A 21,053-nucleotide genomic window follows, 5' to 3' on the forward strand; every position below is an offset into this window, starting at 1 on the left:
CCAGTGTCAGACTTCTAACCTATAGAACTGTAAGATGTTTAGTTTGTGTGGCTTTAAATCACTAAGTTTGAAATTATTTATTATACTAGCAATAGAAAACTATGGATGCAGTGGGCTTCTGTTTCGTTTGTTTGTTTTCCCTTATTTTTCTTTTCCTTTCCTTTCTTTCTCCTTCTCCACCTGTCCCCACTCTATTCCTCCTTCCCCCACCTCCTCCCTCTCTCCTTCTTTTTGTTAGTTATGCTCTGCTGAACTTCAGGGATTCCACTACAATAATGCAACGATGTAGCGATCCTCGGTTCCTTACCGAGAATGGGGCAGTGTTGACCGTAAACAGCTTTATGGTTTCTGCAGACCTAGAAGGCAGCCTCTCACTGTGGTTTTTGCCTCTCACTCATTGGTTAGTCCAAGCATATAAGGTAATTTCTCCTCCAATTACCGGCAAGCAAGGAGTGAATGGAGAAGGCAGCTATTGCCTAGACTTCAGGCTGCAAAAAAGGCATTCCTTATGGATTGCAGTCATAACGGAGGGGCAGGGTTACTGAAACTTATTCAAAGAGGAGTAAGGCATAGGAGCACAAAGCATGTCTACTCTTTGATTTCTGTTGAGATAGCTCTCTACTCCTTCTTTGGCCCGAAAACTGGGCACATTTCCTTGGTTACATAAGCCCAGACTTGATAAGGCAAAGGGTGGCGTAGACAAGACAACTTAGAAGTTTATGGTGACAGATAATAAGCTCCAGGCATTTGACACGGATCTTACAAGCTACTACGGTGATCCCATGCCTGACGGTAGGGTTGGGATGAAATATTCACTCATTTCATCTTCACACCCCTACCTGAGATAAGAACTATTATTTCTCTTTTACAGACAAAGAAACTGAGGCTCAGAAAAGTGAAGTAAGTCACCTCATTCATGTACCCAATCAGAGGTGGAGATTGGCCTGGAACACAAGTCTTTATGCCCAGAAAAACAGAGTATGATTTTTTTTCCCTTTTGAGGCTTCCTTAGACAATAAATACCACTGCTCTTTATGAGATGCATTTCTTTCTTGGCCACTAATCTAATGATGAATAAATCATGGATTGCTGCTGGAAAGCTTGATTCTTAGGCTACACCCAAGTAAATGTCCCATCGGCCTCAGTAGCAATTAGCTTCAATGAGAAGCTGAAGTTACCTGATTAATAATAATACCACCACCTGCTATTTATAGATGGCCATTCTCCAAGGAGTCCAAAGTACTTTGTAGACATTATCTAATCCAGCCCTGCTGTGTTACAGTAAGTCGGGTCTAGGCCTGTGGTATCCTTGTCTTTTCATGGAGAGGCTCACGCTCACAGAGGGCTAGTCTTGGCACTCATCATACAAAGGGTTGGCATCCCTTACTGGCCCATCAGTAACTTGTTCCACCTTGTATGACTTTGTTCTCCATGGAAATCAGGCCAGGTCTGTCATCATGAATTCTGCTTTCCATGTGCCTTTGGCATCGTTCACACCACAGGAGCTGGACAGACTGCTTCATGTGAATTTCCAAGGCTTTGTAAAGGGTTTATCTGGACTCACTTCCAGGAAAAGCATCTAAGATTTGCTCCCGGGAACAGCATCATCATTTTGATTTTCTTCTTTTCTTTCTCCTCTTCCTTCTTCCTTCCCCTCCTCCTATTCCTTTTCGAATTAACACAAATTTATTTAGTGCTACCTATATTCCAGGTCGTCTGCTAGGTACTTCATAGGGCCTGCCTGACTTACTTCTCACAACAGCTACCAACAGTAGTCATTAGCAACCATCATCATACACGGTGGAAAACAGACTCGGCATGGATAAATGATTTCTTTCTTTCTGATTGTTGACTGTCTAAACGGCCCCAGATCAACCTGAGAAAATCTTCTAGTTCACCCTCCATCACAGAGCCAGGTTTGCATGGGACATCCAGTGAGTAGCTGTTTATTAGAATGACAGAATGACTATCTTTTATTAATTATAGACACATTATACATCATAATTTTTAATCCTTACAAGAATTCTATGACGTAGATATTTGTACTCTTATTTTATAGAAAATGAACTAAGGTTCAGAAAACCAAATAATTTGTCAAAATAACATATTTTTAAAAAGTGGTGAGTGGGGCGCCTGGGTGGCTCAGTAGGTTAAGTGTCCAACTTCAGCTCAGGTCACGATCTCGCGGTCCATGATTTCGAGCCCCGTGTTGGGCTCTGGGCTGATGGCTCAGAGCCTGGAGCCTGCTTCTGATTTTGTGTCTCCCTCTCTCTCTGCCCCTCCCCTGTTCATGCTCTGTCTCTCTCTGTCTCAAAAATACATTAAAAAACGTCAAAAAAAAAAAAAAGTGGTGAGGTTGTGTTTTGAGTCTCATTTTTTTTTTCAGATTCCAAAATCTCTATATGTAATCCATAAACTCACTTGAATCAATGAGGGATTGCATGGTGGTTGGATAGAAGGATAGATGGGTGGGTGGACGGTTACATGGATAAAAGAGAGAAGAATGGATGGGGCCAGGACTTACCTGCTAGGCTTTCCTGTCTCAAAGACTCGATTTCTGATAATAACAGGGTGCTTGTGAGAGAAATACAGATGCAGCACCGTCCAAAACCTTCAGGGACTTGTGTAAATTGACCTGGCATCGCTTACCCACAGAAGGAAACTTGCCCCCTAAAATGGAACACTTCAAGAACTGAATAACACTGCCTGGAAGAATTCAGGTCCAATCAGGTCCAACGCAGATCGATTAGGGGTCAGCAGAAGAGCTGGACTCACTGACGGGTGATCGTACGAGGTTGAAAAAGAGGAGAATGGTGAGGGTCTTCCTTGCGCTGTAAAATATCTCAGCAACTTCAAGATGTGGGAATTTGAAAGGTCCAATCTGGATAGAAGAAGTCAAGGAAGTGGTGGTAGACACATGAGTGTTCATGCCAGAGCATCTGGAATAAGACACCGATGACTTAGAAATAGTGTACATATGTAAAGGGAGGAGGTGGGCTTAACGGGGACCAGGAATCTGGGATCCAGGACCACCCTGCACCAATGGGAGCCATGTAAGAGTTCCAGTCACTGGCCCGAAAGAAAGGCTGATGGGGAGAAATACCCTGACTTCTCCCTTCCTCCTCCCTTCCAATCTCCTGCGAATACCTCTGATGAGGATTAGTCAACCCTAATTGGAAGCCAGTGTGGAGGGATTTGGGGAATGCAATTTGCAGGATTCGGCCCTTTATGACATAGAGCTGGAAGGAAGTATGCGGAATGGATCTGAGAAGAAATAGGCAAATGACTGACATTTCAGGTGTCTTGGAACATTTATTTATTTCTCAGCCTTGTGTCAGGTGTCCGGACCAGATGGACGCTTTGATTCCATTTGCTACTCCAAAAGTTAGAGACCCTGAAAAGAGTGTCTCTTTTGTGGGGCTTAAATCACAATTCAAGGAGAAGGAAGCCACCACTCAGATGAGCATCTTGCACAGGAATGTCACTTCCTGGCCAGGGTCCAGCTTCCTTTGGTTGAATGCTTTTGGCAGCGGGTCCCTAGGGACGAGCTTACCTGGAGGCAGAGGCCATGGGATTTGTGCTGCTCAAAGGAGCTTGGCTGCCCCTACATCACCTTCACCACTCAGTGACATGGTGATTGAAATTCCAAAATGGACGAAAAATGCCATGGGGTTAAAATGACAAGTTTGAAGATGTCTTTGACAGGTCCGATAAATACACAAGAAAGTGCATAAATAAAACTTCTGCCGCTCTGCTGTAGACGTTGCCCTTGCAGTTGCTTGGACAAGCATAGGATTGCACCAAGAACTTCCATCATTTTACCATTCTGATCTTGCTGAGGACGAAAAAGCAGCTAAGGGGCAGCCCGAACTGCTCTTTGCTGTAGAGCCAGAACTGCACCCCTCTCTTGCACAGTGGGATCACAGAAGCCCAGGAGTCAGGGTGCCTTTACTCACTAAGAGAATTTTACTCATTTTTGCAATTTTCTCCATGGAATGAAGGAGCAAATACTTTCCCCTGATGCCTCTCTCCTTGTATCCCTTCTTTCCTCCCTTCATCGCTTAAGAAAGAATATCGACCATTTTAGGCGTCTCTTGCCGCATAGCAAACGACACCAAACTTAGTGGCTTAAAACGACATTTGTCAGCATATATCTCATGCATCAGCAACTAGGGCATGGTTGGTGGGTCAGCTCTCCTCCACTCCACACTGTCAGTTGAGCCAGTTCAACTGTGGCTGGAGGGTTGACTTCCACGATGGCTCATTCACAAGGCTAAGTGTTGGTGCTAGAGCTCCACTAGGCATTGTCAGCTGGAGGACCCAGTTCTCTTCAAGTGGACCTTTCCAAGGGGGTTCTTTGGTCTTCTCCGGAACAAGGTGGCAGAGTTCCAAGAGTGTTCCAAGAAGTCCAGGTGGAAGACAAAAGCCTTCTTGGGACACCACAGAAGCCCAGAATCTCGTTGCCGCAGAATTCTCTCAGTCAAGCAAATCTGCGGCTTTCTTAAATCTACCACCCCACTTTGTGGGAAGTGAACGTATAGGGTGAGTAACTTCACAGTAGTAGAGCAGTGATAGACATTCCAGACTCCAGATAACTCAGAATAAAATGTTAAGTTCCTACGGTTGGCAGCAGAATTCTGGTTGGACCAGGGACGTGATAGGTCCCTGACATTAATCAAGGATGATGAATTCATGTCAGGCTGACCTATGTTTGAATCTCATCATTCAAAATTTATGTACGTTACCCAACAAGAAGCTATATGTGAGCATGTTTGGCTGTCTTCTGCTAGTCCATCATCGTGGCTCTTCTCATCTTAGATCATCATCATCCTGAATCTCTTTTTATTTAGTTTAATTAAATAAAAGTGGAGTCGTAGTATTAAAAGAATAGTTTTTAAAATTTTGTGGTTTGTAATTTCATAAAAAGATATGTAATCCTTTTTAGGACAATTACTATTGATTTGTAATATGTATACAACAAAGTATACAAAGGATTAAGTATGCAGTTCATTAAATTTGGGGGAAGAAATAATTTTTACTTATGTAAACACCCATGTATCTACCTCTCATTCCAAGTTATAGAACTTTTCCAGGAGCCTAAAGGACTTGTCTGTAATCTTATTTTTAAAGTTTATTTATTTATTGAGAGAGAGAGAGAGAGAGAGACAGAGAGAAAATCCCAAGTAGACTCCGCACTGTCAGCACAGAGCCTGACATGGGGCTTGATCCCACGAACTGTGAGATCATGACCTGAGCTGAAATCAAGAGTCAGATGCTCAACTGACTGAGCCACCCAGGTGGCCCTCTTTTAGTACTTTATAAATTTAATACCATTTTGCTAAAATATTTCCATATGGTTGCATGCCATGTCATCATGCTCATTCATTCCGATTACTGTGTGATAGTCCATTGTAAAAATACACTATGTTTACCATTTACTAATCCATATGCCATTGCTAATCTATCTCTCATTGATGGATATTCAAGTGGTTTTCAGGTTTTCACTATTGTGAACAATGTAGCTCTGAATTTTCTTGGCTGTATGTCCTGGTATACATGTTTAATTACATCTGTGAGCGGAATTGCTAGACCACAGAATGTACGAATACTTGTTATTAGAAGACCCTATTCAATAATTTTCAGAAGTGGTAATATAATGTTTCATTCTACCAGAGTAAGTAAAAGAGTCTGTGGATCTAAATCAACTTTAAACTTAGTATTGTAAACTTATGATCTTTGCCTATTGAATGTATATAAAATTATAGGTCATAGTTGCCTTGGTTTGTATTTCCTGATCATCAATATTCTTTAACAGCTTGCCAAAGTTGATCGACCACGAGTCTTCTGTGAAATGCCTGTTCATGCCTGTTGCCCATTTTTAATTGTTTTTTTCATGATTTTATTTTTGATTTGTACGATAATCTTGGATTTTTCATAAAATAAATTCTACCAATATTTGCCTTTATACTTTGCTTTTCAATTTAGCAAAAAATGTTTCCCTACGCTGCAGTTATTTAAATATTCATCAGCATTATTTCTTTCGGGGCCTCCTGGTGTTCTCTTGCTGTGTCCATCACTAGCAGGCCCTACCCAAGCTACAGTCCTGAGCTGAAGGTTTGCAGCCTGGGACGTGAAACTTTGCACTGCATCATCAGGTACCCAGGCCTTTCTGGGTCTCCACCCTGGCCCCTTTTAGGCTCCACCCAAGCTTGGCTGTGGCCCGGCCCAGGGAACTGCCTGGAGCTACCTGGTCTATTTCCAGCAGATATGAGTCATTTTCCTTTCCAAGAAACCAAGGAGTATAACATTTACTGGATACTTTGGAAGATTCAGCTAAATTTGCTTCTACAAATGAAGACACTGAGGTTCTGAGAGGTGATGTAATTTGTCCAAGATTTCGCAGCTGCAAGTATGACAGAGGTGTGGAGACACTAAATGTTTCCTTTGGGCAAATGGATCCACGTTGAAAACTTTGTGTTGGATTTAGTGAGCATGCATTAAATTCTGCCTGATTGGGACTAAGAGGTGTCTTTTCAATCTGATGAAAGGAAATCCACACAGTTTATCTAGTTTGTCTAGTCCCTCTGCTTTTATCTCCATGTCCCCTGTCTGCTTTGCACACAGAACTCAGAGGAAAACTTCTATTGAAGCCAGCTCATGTCTCTCCATGGCTTCACATGACTCAATTGCTCCCTGTTGCACTTACATTAAAATCTACATTCTTTACTATGTCCTGTGTGCTTGGTGTCTGTCTGCCTTCTCTCTTCATCTCCCACTTCCGGTCATGCTCACTCTTGCAGCCACACAGACTTCCTTTATGTTCTTTGAGCATGCTCAGTTCTGTTCCGTCTTCAGGCTTTTTGCTTCTGGATTCTCCTTGCTCTCCCTGCCTCCTGAATACAATCCTTTCTCCTCTCCTTCCTGAATACATCACTCTCCTTTACGATGCACCACAAGGCTTTGCTTCATTCCTTACTAGGACTTATTATAATCTTTTTAATGTTATTTATTTGTTTTTTAATTGCTTCTCTGGGGCCCATTCCTCCAATGGATTGTGCACACCAAAAGTTTGTCTCATTCATCTGTGTCCTTGGGACCTGGGCCCAAGCCTGCCATACCATTCAATCAATACGTATTGAATGAATGAATGAATGAATCCAGTGGCTACTCAATAATTAGTGGTTTTCATTTCCTTCTGTAAGCAGCAGTAGCCATGCGCACACTTCACATATAACCTGAAGGGACTTGAATAGGAAGATGGAAATCATAGCTTGCTTGGATATAACTAGTAAGCATCTGTGCAACTGGCCAAACCAGTTGAGCTAGCTACTGTTTTCTCTTCTGTTTTGTTTAACTTCAACAAGTTTCTTGGCTTTGGAGCTTCTTCTGGCCTGGATCTACATATTCCTGGAGAAGGGGAGTTTCCACTAATGGTGACATATTAGGGTATACACAATGGGGTAGACACCCTAATACACAATTAGGGTAGACACAATGAACATATTACTTAGATCAATCACTCCCCAAAAGCTACCTAATAGGCTATGAACGCAGAACAATTCTTGAAGATATTCCAGGACATTTTGAAAGGGAGTAGGAACAGAATAGGTAAATATCTCAGGTACTTTATTTTTGTGAAGTCCTTTCTCAGTACTTGGTCCTCAGTGAAATGGTGGAAGGCAAGAGGGAGGGAGAGTTCTCATGGCTCCCAGGTGCTGAATAAGGAAACAGACTCAGAGTTGCTACATCTCATAAAGTGTGCTAAGCAAAACTGGGGTTTGTCATCCTAACTGGGATTACGGGATGTCTCTTCAACAATAACTGCATTCCACCTTCCTGACCCAGTCTGGCTGGAAGATCCAGAGGTTAATGGCAGCTTTTCAAGGTATTTTTTCTTCCTAGAAATCAGGAATGAGGAAACCCAGATTTTCTTGGTGATAGTTAGTTGGAGAATTTCATGCTCTACGAAATGACTACGGTTGATATTTTAGGGAGAAATTAGCCAATTTCATTACATTTGAAGAAAGAACACAGTCATCCTTCCTTCCTTTCACTCTCTCCCTTCCTGCCTTCCATTTTTCTTCTTTCCCTCCCTTCCTTCTTCTTCCTCTCCCTCTTTCCACCAATGATGTACTAGATTCTGTGGCATAGTTTAGAGATCACTGATGAAATGTCTTGCCTCTTGAGTGTTCACAAATTAATGGTGGAGACAAACCGGTGGATGACAAGAGCCATATGGAGGGCCACATACAGACTTCTGGGAAGATGAACAGTGACCAGCCTATCGATGGTTAACCACTAGCTCTCCCTTTCGAGGGGAGACCTTAATTTGCAACATTTGTTGATTTCTGTGGTGTAAATACTAGCATTTAGCAGGTTTCAAGATATCAACAGATGCTGGGAAGAGCTGGTGTTGGTGGTTCCAGTCTGGAAGAGGGGCACACACCCCACTTGCTAGCTAGCAGGAGCTGGCTTAGCACATCCTTGGTCCAAGTAAGAGTGGGATTTGTAATGTCAGGGGAAATCTCCCAGAAGAGGAGACACGTGAGCTGTGTCAGCTTGCTTGAGAACGGGGACAGTAGTAAAGGGAAGGAGTTGTCACTTAATTTTCTCTGTATGGACATTAAAGAAAATAGAGAAAATGCATATAAACCAAAATAACAAAATAAAACTCACATGTGATTAAAACACTGGGAGATGAACACTGTTAACTTTTTGATGATTATTCCTTGTGTCTTCTTTTTTTTTTTTCTCTTTGTTGTTGAACATTGAACATTAGAAAGCGGGCTTCTCTTGTTCAGTTAACCGTTAGTCTGACGGGAACATTGTGGCTATTGTTTCCTTTTTAAATTTCATTTAAAGCTGATAATCCACTAAAAAGGAAATTCATGCCTCTTTGTTTAGTTCTGGATTCTGATTAAATTAAAGGATCTTTGCTTTTATGTATTTTATTTTATTTATTTTTTTTCACTGACTCTTGGAAAATATTTTATATCACTTTCTTATTTTTTTAAATTAAGTTTTAAGTGTTAATTCCAATATAGCTAACATACAGTGTCATATTAGTTTCAGGGTAGAATGTAGTGATTCAACAATTAAAAACATTTTTTTAATGTTTATTTATTTTTGAGAGAGACCTAGTGTCAGAGGGGGAGGGTCAGAGAGAGAGGGAGACACAGAATCTGAAACGGGCTCCAGGCTCTGAGCTGTCAGCACAGAGCCCGATGTGGGGCTCAAACTCACAAACCATGAGATCATGACCTGAGCCGAAGTCAGATGCTTAACCGACTGAGCCACCCGGGCGCCCCTGGAATTTTAGGTAGAAAATACTGGTATAGAGTTTTTATTGTTGGTGTTATTTGCATTAAAGCTCGACCCTTCCAAAAATTAATTTTGGCATATGGTCTCAAGCTCAAAATAAAGATCTAGTTTGACCTGCGTTTTCATTGCTTTCAGGGCTCACTAGCCACGTTTTGACACGATTTTTGAGTTCTGGTTTTAGCTTCAGCTCTCAGCCGGGCAGAGGACACATCCCACACAACTTGCCCAACAAGAGTGCACCAGTCAGTGATCTATTACCGCGTCCCCTGAGTGTCTGAAATGCACGGTGCTTCTGTGCACAGGCCCCGCGACTGGCGATGTCACTGACGAGAAGTGAGAGATCCAATTTCTTGGAAGGAGCAAAAGAGAAATGACTGGCAGCCCGGGGCCCTGGCTCTTCACCTGGGGTGTTACACCTCACCTACGGGTCCCAGTTTCTCTTCACGCAGCTATGTTTTTAGACCCTGTGTGCCCCCTTACGGTCCTCCTCGCCGAGGGGCACACCATGGGCTGTCTGGCCTGTCGCTGGGTTACATTTCGCCCCATGTCCCTGAAAGGCCTAGGCCGGGGCCCTGCTGACTCTGTGCTCACGGTGCTCACTGGACAATGCCAAGGCCACCTGTGCTGGGAGCCGGTGCGGCGACAGGCGGACCCCCCCAGCTGCCACGTCCCGTTGGCTTGTCTTCTTAGCGCCGCTGATGTCTGCCAGCATCCTTGAGGCCTTCCTCGGGGCTCTCCAGGAAGATGGAAGGCCTGCCACCGAGACAGACACACAGGGGCGAGCTCTGTGACCACTCTTATTAACCGTATGTGGCTTCGTGCTCCAAATCCTTTGGGATGTATGTTCAACCCCCATTTTATGGAATGATTTGTCACGATTTCTTTAGTGCTTACTGTATCCTCAGCACACCGTTAGCTTGATTTACATCCATCGTCTTCTGCATTCATCCAGATAGCCCATTATCCTCACGGCAGAGGAGGAAATGGGCCGAGAGAGGACACGTCACTTGCCTAGAGGGTAGCAGAGCTTTGCATCGGGACCCGGCACTCTGACTCATCGCCCGCGGTCTCGGCCCCTTTATTATATCACCTTCTTGCCTTCGAAGGCTCCTCCTGGGTCCCCATGTTACCACCCCCACCCCCACCCCGCCAGCCTCCTTGAGATTGCTCTGTCTCTAGCTTTTACATACACTCTGGCGGGACTCAGGCTCTCTGGACATCTTCGGCTCTGTGGACTCCCCCTTAAGTGCCCTCCCATGGAGGAGCGAGCAAAGGGGGAGGCTGATGTGGCTTCACCCTGGATTTCAGCCTCAGGCTGGGAGCAGAGCCACCCTCACCCCCAGGGCCCAGGGCTCACCTCCTTCAGGTTTTATTGCCTTGGAAAGAGGGACTGGGGACAACTGTTTATAGGTCCAGGAGGAGCAGTAAAAGTTTGCAAGCATTTCTGCCTCTTACTTAATAAACCTTAATGTGCCCTCATGCACCCATTTACCCAAACAGAAACACATAGAAAAACTGGGGAGGCGGGGAGGTGGTTTCAGGCCCCATCCTCAAGCTAGAAATCTCATGAATTCCACATGAACCTCGGCCCGACGTGCAGGGGAGTAGTGGATGTTGCTGGAAGCAGCTTCGGAGGAAGTTCGTTTGGGCCTTGCTATGCTCCTGAGGCCCGGGGTTCTGCAGAGGGGCCTCCGGGGCTTGCTCCAGTGCAGGGGCTCTCTTCCTGTCCTTGGGGCCCGCTCGGAAAGTCCCCAGGATCTCTGGGGTCTGGTGGGATGGGGTGGTGGGCAGCACAGGGCAGGGAGAGCAAACCATCATCAGCCCAATCCCAGGTGATTCCTAGGGGGTCAGGCAGGAGAGAAAACACCGTAGGCTTGAGCACGCTGGAGAGAAAGAGACTGCTTCTTGGCTTGAGGAGTTTAAATTTCAAGTAGAGATTTATACACATGACATAATAGTTGCACTGACTAAATAGTTCTAAGCCCAGATATTATTCTAAACTCTACACATGTTCACAAAATCCCTTCAAAGTAAGCACGGTTCTCCCCATCTTTTAGATGTGGAAACACACGTTCAGAGAGGTAAAGTAATTTAGCTAAGGTCACACAGCTATGAGGGAATAGGTCTGGTATTCACATGGACACAGTTGGCTTTCAGAGCCTGTGATCTTGAGGGCTCTATGGTACAGCCTCTTCTGGTCAGAAATGGGCACTGCCCTTGGCTCTGTGCTATCAAGAAGGGAATTCAGGGACGCCTGGGTGGCTCAGTGGGTGAAGCGTCCAACTTCGGCTCAGGTCATGATCTCGGGGTTCTTGACTTCGAGCCCAGCGCTGGTGGGGCAAAGCCTGCTTGGGATTCTCGTTTTCTCCCACTCTCTCTCTGCGCCTACCCCACTTGCGCGAGCTCTCTCTCTCTCAAAATAAATAAACTCAAAAAAAAAGAGAAGGAATTCAGGTAATTCAGGAGAAGAAGAAAAGGAAACTAGCATCCATTGAGCCTCTCTGTGTGCCAGATAGCATTTATGCATGAACCCTTCCAGTATTTACGATGTGCCTTTAGACGGAGATAATAATCTTCCTTTTTTTTTTTTTAACTTTTTTTTACATTTACTTATTTTTGAGAGAGCCAGAGTGTGAGTGGGGGAGGGGCAGAGAGCAAGAGGGAGACAACACAGAATCTGAAGCTCCAGGCTCTGAGCTGTCAGCACAGAGCCAGATGCGGGGCTCCAACTCATGAACCAAGCATGAGATCATGACCTGAGCCAAAGTCAGAAGTTTAACTGACTGAGCCACCCAGGCGCCCCATGATCCTCCTTAATGAGGTGAGGGGAAAAGTTCAGTGAGAGTAAAGTCACTTGCTAATAACCTAGCAAAACTAGGAGTCACAGGGCTGTCTGACCTCAAAGGGGCAAAAATGTTTCCTTGTCTCCAAGGAAGAAGCAATTTGTGCTCATGGTGGATAAGAAACAATGGAATTCAACCATTTAATCCATCAATCAGTGAATCAATACTTCCTGAGAAGTGTTCATAACATCTGTCCTGGGAAGCTAAGATATTCAAATTCCTGGAGCTGCAAGGATGAAATTGGGTCTTTGACTGAATTTCAAAAGATGAAGTCTGTGACTTCGCGTGAATTCCAATCCCCAACCCCAACGAGTCCCAGTGCGTTCCCTTTGCGGGCTCCTACCTAAGCTGTAATGCCCACACCTCTGGGGCCTCAACACCTCCTGGCTCCTGCTTTAGTCACTGTTAGGTCTGAGACTGAGCTCACCTTCACAAACCTCGAGGTCAGTTGTGTGCTTGTGTGGAAGTGTATGTGGGAGAATTGTCTTGTGTGAGATGAAAGAATTCATCTCAGTAACCTCCTTAAGATGTCAAATGTATTGAGGGTCTGAAGAGAAACCCATGCCACTTACTTGGGGAAGACAGGGGGCCATCTGTGAAGAATGAAGAGCCCCAAGGAGGGCTGGGATTGTTGGGAGGGAAAGGTAACACATTTCTGGGCAAGGCGGCCAGTGGGGAGTCCCTATCTGTTTTGTATCTCTTTGACCTTGCACTTGGCAATTTTGCTGGTGGTAAATTGCCTGCCCCAGATTTTTGGGGGGATTCACATAATCAAGTGGCTTCAGTAGATTGTAGGACAAAGAGCACAGGCTTGGGAATCAGATTAAGTCTGAATATTGGCTCTTCTTTTTTATTCCATGACATTGGGCAAATAGTTAAGCTTTCCTCCCATGTAAAAGAGAGTGATGTTAGCAACCTCATAGAAATATTTCCTAATGCAGGAAGTGGTATCATAACCTGAGTAGTTCATTGTGGACAACGCAAGAGTTGTCCACCCTTTGGAAACTCTTGGTCAATGTTCTGTTGATGGTTATAACATGGACTCCAGAATCTCAGACCCAGAAGTGACTATATGGTTAGTAGGTTCCATCTCTCTTATTTTGAAGGCAAAGTTTCAGGCTTAGTCTGTGTTCTTGAGAACACTGAGGAGGTCTGATGTCTCTTACCTGGGAGGTGCAGACCCAGGACAATAAGAATGTGGACAGAGGGAAATAAAGAAAGAACCCAGTGAAGCAATGAGAAGTGAAGTTATCACCAGGCTGGATACTCCTTCATGATGGGCCAGGTCATTCTAGGAAGGACCTCTGTGGATTGGCTATAGGAGAAATGGAGTAATTCTTTGGAGGCAGTGAGAAGGGAATTTATCTATGTGAATCCCTGCCATCTTCTTTTTCCCATTAGTCAAAATTCATTCCGTGGACTGTTGATTCTCTGACTTCTGGATCATGTCTTCTGGCTTCTTTGGTGGTTGCTTAGTTTTTCAGAGGCTACCATGTGGGATGGTGTTCCTTCTAAGTCTAGAAGTGGAGGAGAGGCAGAAAGCCTGGCATGTGGCTGGTTGGCCATGCAGCTGTGCAGGTGTAGCCAAAGTTGAGGGCTCAGCATTCCAAGGAAAGTGACTGATCAGCACACCAGAGGCAGCAGAGTCTGGGAGACAAGAGCCTCCATGGAGGGACTGAGGAAGCATTTAAGATTTGTACTGGACGTTCTCAGAAAGGGGAAGGGATTTGTCTTAGTTGCATATGAGTCAAAATATAGAGTAGAACCTAGATTTCCTCATTCCTATCCTAGCCTTTCCCCCTCCCCCCCCCACCCCCAGCACTCCAGGCTCTTTTCAGGTATATTGCTTACCCCAATCCTGTTTGTTGTCCATACTTCCAACAGAACCTGCGAGAGACCCTAATGGTGAGAAGAGGGGGCTGTTAAGAATCATTCACCTGGCTGGGTGTGGGTTGGGGACAGAGAAGAAGGGAAAGCAGAGGCTTGAGCCGAGGCTGAGATAGTTCAACCAGAAAGGCAGCAGAAGCTTCCTCTAGCAATGGCTCCTGTGAGATCTTTCAAGTTACATTACCTAGCTAGTCCTGATTTGGCTTTCTCTGGCCATTCTGTGGGGCTGTTTGAATGCTAATCTCCAGTCCCCTTTCCTGTTCTAATTCCTGGTTTTATTAGACTCTTAGTGGCGCACAAAGCCCTCGGTCTTATTCCTCCCAGCCTCTCAGGGGTGCTAGACTCCAGACTTGTTCATCTTCTTGAGAGTGATGGATGTCCAAGACTATGATAGGATCAACAGTTTGCTAAACATATGGTTCATCACACACTAATGAATTCTAATCATATAATGACTACCACTTATAAAGCTCCCTTTAAAAGCTGAATTTCTTTTTGTGGTAGGCTCCCCATCATGGCTCAGGAAAATCGAAAGGCCATCATGAAATTAGTAGCTCCTTGCAACAGTTCAACTGAAAATTAATGCCTGAAATTTGTAGCATCTGATCTTCTGTCTTTAGGGTTGGTGTTTGAAGGCATTGCTTGTTTTCTTTCCCCTAGAGCCTTTAATAAAGCATGGCCTGTCTTCCTTGGTTGTCAGTTCCTAGGACCACTCACTGGACCTCAGTTCCACCTGGTTCTGAGCAGATCAGTAGATCTGGTTGAGATGTTCATTACCTCTTTCTCCGCACGTAACAGAGTCGATATTTTAAGGCAAACTATTCCAGACATAGCGTCTACCTCCCAGATTTTGTGACAGTCAGATTAGACTCTGTTATCTGATGCTATCACAAATAGGCAGATGATTCGTTTTATTAAAATAGAAGACTGATTCCTTTTTAGTGAATACACAAAATATTTCTTCTAACTGCACCTCAGTGTGCAATCTTCAACTTTTTGAGTCACAATAACTCAAAACTTTTTGATTCAACTATGTGAACTAGTCCACACAGGGATGTTAATGTGGACTGATGTCATTCTTAAAATGTGAAGTTTCTGATGCATTATTATAATCTATATTGACACTACATAAAATGATTCATTTCTTTAGACCATTTATGCTTATGTGATGTCAGTGAGAGAGGCTCCTGAGAGTTGGCCAGGAGACCAGACTCAGGGATCAGAAGATTCCTAGATCTGTAATCTTGGACAAATATGCTTTATCTTCAGAATCCTATTTCTCTGCCTGAAAAAATGGTGATCAAAGCTTTAAATAATATAAAATATAAAAATCTGGGCACCTGGGGTGGCTTAGTCGGTTAAGCTGCCGACTTCGGCTCAGGTCATGATCTCACGGTCTGTGAGTTCGAGCCCTGCATCGGGCTCTGTGCTGACAGCATGGAGCCCAGAGCCTGCTTTGGACTCTGTGTCTCCCTCTCTCTCTGCCCCTATCCCACTCATGCTCTGTCTCTCTCGCTCTCAAAAATAAATAAACATAAATTTTTTTTAATAATATAAAAATCTCAGCTTTTAGTTTATTTATGATTCCTAAACTTCAGTTTATTCTTTCTTTTTTTCTTCCCTTGAGGGTATGTTGCATTTCCTTTGCCTCTGTGTGGCGAAAAATGGCCCCAGTTATGGGCTTATAGCCTCAAATAAATACATTCCTACCTAATTTATATATAGTCATGCACATAACTTGTGTCTATCAGCATATATACCGGGGAGATCCAAGTGGCTAATCAAGAGGTATACTCACATATTTATGATAACATAAGGGAAACAAGGCCTAAATCATATATAATCTGGGATTACATGCTAAAAAGTTAATGCAGTATACATGTCTGTAAACCCAAGAACAAAAACATTCTAAAAAAAATGGAAAGTTATTTTAGCATGGTAAGATGATGAATGACTTATTAATTTAATGTCTTCTTATAAAAGCATTTTAAGGTTCATTGGTAGAGACAAACATTTATTGAGCAACTACAGTGCAGCAAATTGGACCTAAAACAGTGGAAAAAGAGGTCTGTGTTTCATAGACCTATGGTTTAGTTATTAATATGTTGGGTTTTGCCGATAAATACAAGGGAGAACATAATCCAAAATGATAAAATTTTTAATAGGGATTACTCATCAATGAGTTTGACCTTTAAGGAGGCTGAATCTCAGGATTTTGCTCCCTTTCTGAGGAGAGGACGATGTTGGCATCAAAGATGATTTCCTTGCCCTCCAGGCAGAAAGCAGCTGGATATGCTGAAAGCTCCTTGGCACCAGAAGCCAAGATAGGGAAGGTGGTGAGATCATGGTGTATCCAAGTCATCACCAACAGGGCAGCAGAGATTAGAGGCATCCAATTAGAGGGAGCCCCTGACTCATGCTTCCTCCTGGTTCCCTGTCTCAGAGCCAGCTAAGAGGTTGGTCTTGGAAGCACATCTATGGAGATGGTTGATGTCCAATTAGCAAAAAACCCAATAACATCGTCCCGAAAGTGCAAATTTTATCGTACCATCTTCCAACCACTTACATTACTTCAGCGGCTTCCTACTGCCATTGGGCAGAAAACCAAAATCCGTAAGAGGTCCTACGAAGTCTTACATAATACAGATGTTGCCTACTTGTCTCACGAGACTCCTCCTCATTTCCTGGGGAATTCAATTGCATGCACTGTATATCCTCTTGCCTTAGGCCTTCAAATATATATTTCCTCTACCTGGAATGACCTCTCACGTCCACTCCTGCCTCCACGTCATCTAGTTAATGGTCCACATCTTTCAGGTTGAAGCTACGGTCACTGCCTTAGACAAGGCTTCCTGGAGATCCTGGACCAAGTCCATCCCCTTATTTTTCTCCCTTTAATATTACCGTGTACTACTCCATAGCACATTAACAAAACTGGAATGGAATTTATCCAATTAATGTCTGCCTTTCTCATGAGGATAGAGATGACATCTTTTTTTTCCCCTTTCATCATTGATTCCTTTAGAGACTAGAACTGTGCCTCAGTAATGGGTTGTTGAACAAATGCATGAGGAAGAATGGAGAGTTTAACGCTCTCATTTAGGATAGCATACCCTAACGGGACAGGCCATCCAGAGTTCCACGTGGGGAGAGAAACCGGAAGACTTTGAGACGAGTGGCTGATCTTCTGGACACAGGAAACAGGACTGAAGAACCCCTGGAATAAACAGCAGTCCTGTCTGAATGCGTAGACTACCTCCTCCCCCATCATAAAAGTCAGGGCTGAGCTCCCTGGGTTCTCTTCTGAGTGGTGAGAGGGATGGGTACAGTAAGCAGTTGCATCTTCTAAACATCTTCCAGGGCTATGCCAGCTAATGGAATCGTGGTGCATTCGAGTCATTGCCAACTGGGCTATAACTATGAGGGCTATAATGAAGTGGAGTGAGTGAGGCCATGTTTTTTGGAAACTAGTCAGAGAAGGGTAAGACCAGTGAGGAGAGATCCTCTCCACTGCAAGGGGGACAGCCTTGCTAGTGACATCGGAGTCATGGTCATGTGGGTCTCTTCCAGGCTGCCATGGGTAGGGAAGCTGGGCTGACGGGCTGAGGGTATAAAGACTTGGATTTCATGAAGAAGTAGGTTGAAGGGTGACCTTTGTGGATTTTATATGAGGAGAAGAGAATTTGCAGGCATACATAATAACAGTAATGATAATAAATACCTCTTACTGACCATCTGTGACGTGATGGGAACTTTAAAATTTTACTTTTAATCTCCACAACAGCTCCAGAAGTTCAGCTTTATTATCTCAATCTTATATATAAGAACACTGAGGTGCAGAGAAGTTACTTGCCCAGGACTCCACAGATATTGATTAATAGAGCTAGGGCTCGAAAGTGGCCTGTGTTTGTAGCCATGCTTCTTCTTCACTACAGAAGTGGCTCTGGGGGTGGGGGGGCTGCCCATGAGGGCAGATGAACTTTTCCATCAGGTCCTGTAGTAGACAGAAACCACATGGACGTTGCAATCTTCTCGCCAGTTAGCGAAAGCCTGGGGTGCATTCCCAAGGCGCTGTACTTTCCTCCTCCTCAATTCTCTTTGAAGTTAGCAAGAAGTTTGCACCTGGGGGCTGCAGAGAATCACAATGGGGCTTTGTGTGCATCTGGATTTCATGCCATCCGCATTTTTCATGAAAAAACCCAGGTTCATTCATTCTTTCTATCTGTCTATCTATCTATCTATCTAGTATGTTCTCTCTATTTAATATGGCGCCTTTAGATAATTTTATAATCCAATAATGGAATTTAAACTTCCTATATGTAAAGTAGGTCAAAAATAGCTGCTTTAATTATTTAAGTAATATCCAAAGAGGCAAACATCAAAAGAAGCTCGAGTTGCAACACAAAGAGAAAAAAACTCTTTAGGATCAGCAACTTTTCTCAGGCATGCACGAAGGTCTCAGACACATGCATGAGCTAAGCTTAAGGCTTTATTTTTTTCAAATTGCAATTTTATTGATGACAAGATCATTAATAATGCCACTACACGTCCATGGCATGCTCTTATCCACCCAGCATACCTGTCAAATTTATATACGAGCTACTTATTACTATGGGATTTCAATGATGAAAAATCAATTAATTGGGAGCCTAGAAATTAATATGGGAACCTGAGAGATGGTGGTCTACCAGCTCACTCTTCAGTTAATTAATTAATTAATTTATTGTTAGAGAGACGGTGAGAGAGAGATACTTTGGGACATCTAGCTTGGCAGGAGAGATTTCAAGAAAGAGGAATTTCATCTAGCAGGTTTTTAACGGCAATACTACTCAATGAATTCTTTTGTACTGGTAGACAATAAGGCAAATACAGAAATTTAGAGTAAGAATTTACACATAGCTCCAACATCCAAGTGTTCAGTGGACTTGTTTTCTTGAAGCAAATATAATAATTGCAGATCTCGTCAAACACATGTGGCGAAAGGCATGTAACATGGACTGTGCTACTCTAGTCACGCGGAGTAAGGCCAGGCAAACTGGAAATTAAAAATAAACCCAGGGGCACCTGGGTGGTTCAGTTGCTTAAGCGTCTGACCCCTGTTTTCCGCTCGGGTCACGATCTCACGGTTCGTGAGATTGAGCCTGCATTGGGCCCCGCGCTGACAGTGTCCAGCCTGCTTGAGATTCTCTCTCTCCCTCTGTCCGCCCCTCCTACACACACACTCTCTCTCTCAAAATAAATAAACATTAAAAAAAAAAAACACCACCTAAACTTGTTCTCTGTCACAAATGGTTTGAGAAGCACTATTCTACAAGACAGTAATTAAATGAACTGGTAACCCCTGCTCCCCCCTCCCCCCCAGAATCAGTTCGTTGCTAATTTGGCGGAAAGAATGGAATCTTCTGCTCCTATCTCAATTACAGATTTGTATCCCATAGCGTATTCAACTTCTAAGAGATCCCCCATTAAAGAACCTCCTTTACTTCTGTTTAAGCCAGTGATTCTCCAATTGATTTTGGCATGAAATGCTTTCTTCCCCTGAATGCCTCATGCTGTGGGAAAGGTAGAGGGAAAGAACTCTCTAACAGTGGGGGTGGCAGGTCAGCGCCCTATCTGCACTCCACACCTCCAAGAGCAGAATATCTGGTTTTCCCAGTTGAATTTTGGTGTTGCATCACCCCCTTCAGGCTTTTTCTGCCAGCCACTCCCTTGACCTCCCAGAATCTGGGACTGGAGAAGGCAGGCAGAGACAATATCTCATCACCATCAAAGTTTGCAGGATTAGAAAAGAGAGCACCAAGTTCAAGTCAAGACTCCTCTATGATGAGGTTGGGTGTCTGTCTACCTAGTCTTTTCCTTCCTTCCTTCCTTCCTTCCTTCCTTCCTTCCTTCCTTCCTTCCTCTGGGAGATGTTTTTCCTCTGGGTGTCTTTCTACCTAGGCTTTTCCTTCCTTCCTTCCTTCCTTCCTTCCTTCCTTCCTTCCTTCCTTCCTTCCCTCCCTCCCTCCTTCCTTCCTTCCTTCTTCCTTCTGTGATAATTCCTGAACCGCTAATGTGTACCAGACACTGTAGTAGGAGGTTAGGGATATTGCTGAAAATAGACTCTATTCCTACTCTTTAGGCACCCATAATCTAGTGGGGCTTAGAGACAAGTCATCAAGCCATTTTGCAAACATGGAGGAAGTATAGAGTGGAGAGGAAAAGGGTGTTGAGTGGAGCAAAGGTCAAAAGTGGAACGTATACAATCTGTGAGGTTGAGGTAAGAGACGGAATAGACAAGCTACATGAGTACTGAGGGGTGAAGAGGCGTCAGCCAAGGGAAGGAAGGCAGAGGTGGTGGGCCAGTTCTGGGCAGATCCTTGTTTCCTTATGGATTCCCGAAAAACTTTGGTGGCACAAAGATGATTCTGAACTGGGGGGGGGGGGCTCACTGGCTCAGGTGGGACCTGATTTCCATTTCTTTCCCAGATGCTTCAGAAAACCCAGCTTACTTGCCTTCAGTGCCAGGTTATAAAGTCCTCATAGCCAGTTTCCAGTCAAGACCCTGCTGAGGGAGACCATGACCTTCTTAGCGGGAACGTCTTTAACAGCAGGGGTCAGAGGCACCCAGAATTTTTCTTGCAAAAAATTAATTGAGCTCCAAGGTCAGGAGGTGATGAGTGGGACTCGTCAGAATAAATGATTTCTGTTTGAGGAAAAAGAGCTGTGGGGTGCTTTCAGGCTCTTGCCTAAATTTGGTAGTTATGCCTGCCTCAGACTTTAATCAAACAAAGCAGTGAAATAAGGGTGCTCTGAGGTGGGGAAAGGGGTGAGAGGAGATTTAACTGAACCTGACTGGGCTTTTGCTTCAGAAGGGCTAGGCTCGGGCTTTTCTGGCTGGATTTCTTGAGAATATGCTGTAAGCAGGGATGTGCCCATTATATTGTTTACTAGGTCTTAGCAAGGCCTCGTGCGGAGAAAGTTTGCTGTCGTCATCGTCGGCATCATAGTGGAAATGGGGTT

The sequence above is a fragment of the Panthera tigris genome, chromosome A3 (assembly GCF_018350195.1).
Source record: "Panthera tigris isolate Pti1 chromosome A3, P.tigris_Pti1_mat1.1, whole genome shotgun sequence".
Taxonomy (NCBI): domain Eukaryota; kingdom Metazoa; phylum Chordata; class Mammalia; order Carnivora; family Felidae; genus Panthera; species Panthera tigris.